We start from the raw sequence: 7,396 nt of genomic DNA on the forward strand, positions 1-7,396 counted from the left end.
GTTACTTATTGAGTACATGGGGTCGGTTATACTCATACTATACTTCTGCACCTTGCGTGCAAATTTCTGACACTGATGTAGCTGCATATGGCGAGGGCTGAATCTGAAGATTTACCTGCGTTCCAGTCATGCTGCCTCTTGTTCATGGTAGCTTTAGAATTTTTAATTTGTTCATGTATATTTCAGACAGATGACAGATTTTTATTTCACACCAGCTTTGTAAATTCTAATCTAAGAAGCTCATGATTTGTACTACCAGTCCTTGGAGGGTGTATTAAAGTCAGTTAAATATTAATTGAATTGGATTATTGTTATTTGGCTTACCTAACGGGTGAGGTTAGGTGCTATCATGGCTAGTTGGATTTTGGGTTGTGACAAAGACATTCAACCACCATTCCATGTGGAGGATCAGTTTGATGAAGTAGTACCAAGGCCAGCAAACAGAATCCTAAGGGATTATACTAGACCTGACCACTTCAACTGTGAATCTAGTGTCAGAAAACCCCCATTGGTAGCAAACAACTTTGAAATCAGGACTAGCCTGATTCAAACGATTCAACAGTCTTGCATCTTCACTGGAGACACAAGCGAAGATCCACACAGTCATTTAATTGACTTTTTGGAACTTGTTGAAACATCTAAGTATAATAGAGTACCTCTTGAAGTTATCAAGTTATGGCTATTTCCTTTTTTCTTTAAAAGGAGATGTCAAGACTTGGTTGCGAAGTTTGCCACAATGTTTCATTACCACATGGGACCAGATAACTCAGAAATTTTTAAACAAATATCTTTCCCCTGCTAAAACCACAAAGTAAAGACAGGAAATATCTAATTTCTTGTAGATTGACACTAAGTCAGTTTATCAAGCTTGGGATAGATTAAAAGCAATGTTAAGAAAATGTCCACACCATAACATTCCTGAACACATGCAACTGTATATTTTTTATTACGGGTTAAAACCCTCTGCTAGAAATGTGATTGATGCAACTAGAGGAGGTTCTGTAATGGGAAAAACCACGGAGGAAACATTGCAATTGTTGAACGAGATTTCTGGGAATGCCATCCAATGGCCATCTGAGCGTGTAATCATCAAGAAGGCTGCTATGGTAAATCAGGTTGATGCTTTAAATACAGTAACACAACAAATTGTTTCTTTAGCACAAAAGTTTGAATCTTTTCAGGTGAATACACAACAACCAAGCCAGTCTGAGCTTGTGACATGTGTGGAGAAAATCATCTGAACCATGAATGTCAAGCAACCAATCATAATGATGAACATGTCCATTTTGTCAGTTATAAACCGTACTCTTTTGGGAGTCCAATGACACAAAAGCATCCGGGATTTCAATGGAGCAATCCAAATGGTTCAGAGAACTCTCAAAGCTTTCAGAAGCAACAAGTACAAGGTTCGTCGGGATACCAGAATCAGAACCGTGGGCAACCAAACTAAAAAACTTATCAACAAGCAACGCCATACTAGCAAAGGCCTCAATAAGCTCATTCAAGTCTCGATGACCTTTTGTATAAGTACATTAAGGTCACTGATGAATAGATGAAAAGTCAAGGTTCAGCCCTCAAAATTCTGGAAATTCAATTAAGCCAATTGGCAATTCTTGTGTTAGAAAAGATTCAAGGTCCCTTGCCAAGAAATACAGAAAAAAATCCAAAGGATCACCTTAAGGCCATCACCTTATGCTCAGGTAAGGAGCTTGATGATCCCTATGCAGACCCGTTAGAACAACAGGTAAACAACGGTAAGAATGTTGAAATACCCTCTGAACCATCCGAAGAGAAAGAAGTCAAGAATAAAGAAGGCAAAAATATTGAAAAATTGAGTCATTTACCCTTAACAATTCCTTTTCCACAAAAAATGAAAAGGCAAAAGCTTGATAGTCAATTTTCAAAGTTTTTGGAAATTTTAAAACAGATTCACATTAATATTCCTTTCACTGATGCTTTGTTGCAAATGCCTTCTCATGCCAAATTCCTAAAAGAAATTTTGTCAAGTAAAAGAAAATTAGAAAATAAAAAATGCAGTGCTATACTTCAATATAAGCTACCACAAAAACTTGGTGATCCAGGTAGTTTTACAATTCCATGTACTTTGGGCGGAGTATATTTTGAAAAAGCACTTTGTAATTCTGGAGCTTCAATTAACTTGATGCCATTTTCTATCTTTAAAAAATTAAATCTTGGTAAAATGAAAGACATAGGTATTTCTCTTCAGTTTGCAGATCAAAGTACTAAGAAACCTAAGGGGATAATTGAAAATGTGCTCGTAAGAATAGATAAGTTTATTTTTTCTGTAGATTTTATAGTACTTGAAATGAAGGAATGTCCTGATGAACCAATTATTTTGGGTAGACTATTTCTTGCCACAAGTAGAGCAATTATAGATATTTATCATGGACAACTAATTTTGAGAGTTGATGAAGAAAAAGTTATTTTTTATATGTAAAAGAAATTAAGATTTTCGGGAGATGAGATATCATCTTCATGTTTTTCGATTGACATGCTTAATTATCTTACAGATGAATTCAAAGATGATCAATTAATTCCAGACTCAATGGAAAGATGTTTGGCCAAATCTGGCACTACACAAGATGATGATCCTATCATCATAAGAGAAACTGAAATACTAGAAAAAGATTCTGAAGATGAGGAGATGTAACCAGAACAAGTTCAACCAAAAATTAAACTCATAGTTCTCCCATCTCATTTAAAATATGTTTATCTTGAGGAAGAATTATTTTCAGTAATTATTTCATCTTCTCTTACTGCAGGACAAGAAGAAAAACTGATTAAAGTGTTGAAAACACATAAAGGAGCCTTGGGGTAGACTATAGAAGATATCAAAGGGATTAATCCAGCTGTTTGTACGCACAGAATCCTCATGGAGGATAGCTACAGGCCAATAGTCCAGCCCCAAAGGAGATTGAATCCAACAATGAAGGAAGTAGTAAGAAATGAGATCGTAAAGCTTTTGGAGGCAGGTATTATTTATCCCATTTCAGATAGCCCTTGGGTAAGCCCTGTTCAAGTAGTACCAAAGAAAAGAGGTATGACGGTTATAAAAAGTGAAAGTAATGAACTCATACCTACCAGGATTGTCACAGGGTGGAGAGTCTGTATTGATTACAGACGTCTCAATGATGCCACTAGAAAAGATCATTTTGCTTTACCATTTATTGATCAAGTGTTAGAAAGAATTGCAGGATATGGTTTTTTACTGTTTTCTTGATGGCTATTCAGGGTATAACCAAATACCAATTGCACCTGAAGATCAGGACAAGGCAACTTTCACATGTCCTCATGGAACATATGCCTACAGGAGAATGCCATTTGGTCTATGAAACACCCCTGCTACATTTCAACATTGTATGTCAGCAATTTTTTCTGATGTGAATGAAATATTTCTTGAAATTTTTATGGATGATTTTACACTCTTTGGCAAAACATTTGAGGATTGTCTTCACCACTTGACCTTAGTTCTTAAGAGATGTGAAGAGACAAACTTGATTTTTAATTGGGAAAAATGTCATTTTATGGTTACTGAGAGAATTGTTTAGGACATAAAATCACTGCTAAAGGGATAGAAGTTGATAAGGCTAGAATTGATCTTTTAGCAGGAGTACCCCCTCCCACAACTGTTTAAGGCATTAGAAGCTTTCTAGGTCATGTAGGTTTTTACAGACGGTTCATAAAAGACTTTTCAAAGATTTCAAACCCGTTGACTAACCTCTTGATGAAAGATATTAAGTTTGATTTTTCAGGTGATTGTTTGAAAGCATTTGAGACCCTTAAGGAAAACTTATCAACCGCCCTTGTAGTTGTGTCCCCAGACTGGAATCAACCTTTAGAGGTCATGTGTGATGCTAGTGATACAACAATTGGAGCTGTTTTAGGCCAAAGAAAGGATAAGATCTTTCGTCCCATTTACTATGCTAGTAGAACAATGAATGAGGTTCAAATAAATTATGCCACAACAGAAAAAGAGTTACTAGCAATAGTATTTGCTTTTGATAAGTTTCGATCTTATTTGATAGGAACCAAGGTCACTATTTTTACTCATCATGCAGCTTTAAAATACCTCTTAGCAAAGAAAGATGCTCGACCTAGATTGTTAAGATGGATTTTACTTCTACAAGAATTTGACCTTGAGATAAAAGACAAAAATGGAACAGAAAATCAGGTACCCGCACCTCAAAAACCTGGTTGTGGCATTGGTCAAAGCTTCACGAAAGATTAAACCTTATTTCCAGTGCCACCCTATCTAGGGCGTTATAACCTTTCCCCTGAGAAGAATTTTGCATAAACCTGATCTATAGAGGAGGCTGGCCAAGTGAGCCATCGATCTAAGCAAGCACTATATCACATACCAGCCGTGAATGACGATAAAGTCACAAGTGCTCGCCGACTTTGTCGCATACTTCCGTGCAAAGATAATGTCTGAAGTTGAGAAGGAAGTCGTCCAAGCTTCCCTCCAAACACAAGACCTCTAGGTCCTATATACCGATGGCACATCTAACGCTATAGGGTCCCACTGGTACTCGTACTCGAGGTCCCTACAGGCAAAGTAATTCGCTAGTCCATAAAGTGCCCGGATATGACTAACAACAAGGCCGATTATGAGGCCGTAACTGCAGGATTGAGGCTAGCACTCAAGTACAGGGCAAAGCGACTGAAACTCCGATGTGATTCCCAACTCGTGGTTAACCAAGTTATAGGGACTTTCCAAATCAAAGAACAAAAATTGCAAAAATACCAAACCAAGATTTGTAGGTTGTTGCCCGAGTTCGAAGAATGCCAGCTCGACCAGATCTCGCCTGTGTAGAATGCCAAAGCAAACAACCTCCCCAAGTTCGCCGCAGCTACCAAGAGCATCGGGACCAGAGATAAAAGTGTAGTCCACATCCTCAACTCATCACTAGACCAAATCGAGGTAAGAACCGTAAGCTCAACTTTGGATTGGCGCAATCATATTATCGCCTATTTGCAGGACGACACACTCCCACATGACAAAAAAGAAGCCAATAAACTAAGAATGAAAGCAGCCAGATACATTTTCCTCCATAGCGACCTGTACAAGAGGACTTACGGTGGCCCTCTAGAAAATGCTTGGGCCCAAACAAGTCGCAGCGCATCCTCGAAGAAGTCTATGAAGGCCATTGTGGTGCTCACTACGGCAATCAAGCACTCGTCAAATACCTCATACGGGTAGGATACTATTGGCCCACCATAAAAAAGGATGCCTCAGACTTCGTGAGGAAATGTGAACTATGCCAAAAGTACGCCCCAATGATTCACCAAGCAGGCGAACACCTCCACTCGGTCACCTCCTCGTGGCTTTTCATCAAATGGGGAATGGACATCGTGGGCCCCCTCCCAGCATGGCGAGGTAATGTACGATTCATTTTGGTTTTAACTGACTATTTTTCTAAATGGGTGGAAGCATGAGCATTGGCCAAATACGGGAACAAGAGATAATCACCTTTATACAGAGGAACATCATTTGCCGATTCGATCTAACTAAAGAGACCAGCTGCGACAACGGACCCCAGTTCACAGGAAAGAAAACCACTGAATTCTTCAAGAAATAGCACATCAGGAGAATACTATCGACCCCATATCACCCAGCGGGTTATGGACAAGCAGAGTCATCCAACAAGTCCATATTAAACATCATGAAGAAAAAGCTCGAACACGCCAAGGGACTTTGGCCGGAGATACTGCCAGAAGTATTATGGGCGTATAGAACTACCCCGAAGACGAGCACATGAGAGTCGCCTTACTCTTTGGTCTATGGGACTGAAGCAATTATACCAGTCGAAGTCGGGGATCCGAGCCTAAGATACTCCTACGAAAGCGGTACAAGTAATGATGAGAGTAGAAGGCGGGAACACGATGAAATTGAGGAACGCAGAGATATGGCGTACATAAGGATGGAAGCCCAAAATCAACAAGCAAAATGTTATTACAACAAGAAAGCAAAGGTCCGGCCGCTTAAAGTCGGGGACTGCGTACTCAAGGCTAAAACTCAAGCGAGCAAAGACTGACGAGAAGGCAAGCTGGGAACAAACCGGGACGGTCCGTATAAAATCACAGCCAAAGAAAACAAGGGTTCATTCCAATAAAAGGATAAGTTAGACCAAGTTCGAACAACACCCACCTTTCGTCGGTCGAGATTAATAAAAGATAAGTTCGATCAAGTACGAACAACACCTACTAGCCCTCGATCACGATTCAAAGAAGTAAAGATTCAACCAAGTTCAAATAATACCCATTAATCCTCGGCCTCGTTCTGATAAACTTTGATATATACAAGGACAACGACAAAAGCATGAAGGAGAAAAATGCGCAAAGTACAGAAACAAACCACAACAAATAAGAAAGGTGCAAATAAAAGCAAAGGCCAACTCTTATATTATAAGCAAAGGATTCTTAAAAAGGATCATAAAGATGCCAACAAAAATACACAAAAACTCTAGAAAAAGCAAAAAAACCACAGATGATAACTATCATCACGACTCGTGACACCCTCATCGGTCTGACCCTTAACGCCCTCTCCATCCTTGCCAGGAGGGTATATGGAATCATACCAGACCTCATCCTCAAGGTGATCTATAACATCATCATCGTCCTCATCTTCCTCACCAGGAAGAGCAGCAGTCAGATCATAGCCACAAGCAATCCGAGCCTTGCGAGCCTTGACACGAGCATCCTCAAAGTCTGCGGCAGGAATGGAGCCCGCAACTTGCAACTCACGAAGCATATCCAATCGGGCCTCGGCATGAATCCACTCTTCGTAAAGCTCGCAAGGAATGTTGGGGAAGCCAGAAGCCGCATATGAAGAAGGCAGTTCAAGTAGTTTGACCTTCTCGGCCTCCAGAGAAGCAACCCGATCATAAAGGTCAGAGGTCTCTTTCTCCAACTCCCCAATCTTTTCATCAAGATGCTCTTCTGTAAGCCTTGCTGTCAACAAGTCATTTTCTCGCTCGGAACGAAGAGTTTGGTTCGCCACTTCAAGGGACTCCGCCCTACTCAGAGTTTTCGACCGAGCGAACTCCACCTTCTCTAGCTCCTCTTTCTTCTCGGCGACCTCGCCACTAAGAGCCTCCGCCCTGAACTAACACTCTTCGAGTTGGCCTCGCAGCATGACCACTTGGGCTTGGAGATCACTGCATTGGGCTTCTACGCCCCTGCTAAGCCCGAGCTCCTCCTTTTTTCCCCTCAACGTCCCTTCCAAGATGCTGCATTTATCCACGACCCGCATTAACTCCTCGTCCTTTTCCTTCAAATCCTCCCTCAGCTGGCGCACATCGCCGACATCGGAGCTTCCGATACTTCTCAAGACATTTAAAATATTCAGATGAATCATGAACTCATGGAAGTTTGT

General features: G+C 40.4%; 1 non-coding gene across 1 annotated transcript; it reads right to left on the minus strand.

Annotated features, from left to right (window-relative positions):
* Positions 1–809: 809 nt before the first annotated feature.
* Positions 810–916, minus strand: LOC117278187 (small nucleolar RNA R71). The gene has a single exon (XR_004508503.1). It is a non-coding gene; the product is annotated as a small nucleolar RNA R71 (small nucleolar RNA).
* Positions 917–7,396: the final 6,480 nt, after the last annotated feature.

The sequence above is a fragment of the Nicotiana tomentosiformis genome, chromosome 2 (assembly GCF_000390325.3).
Source record: "Nicotiana tomentosiformis chromosome 2, ASM39032v3, whole genome shotgun sequence".
Lineage (NCBI taxonomy): Eukaryota > Viridiplantae > Streptophyta > Magnoliopsida > Solanales > Solanaceae > Nicotiana > Nicotiana tomentosiformis.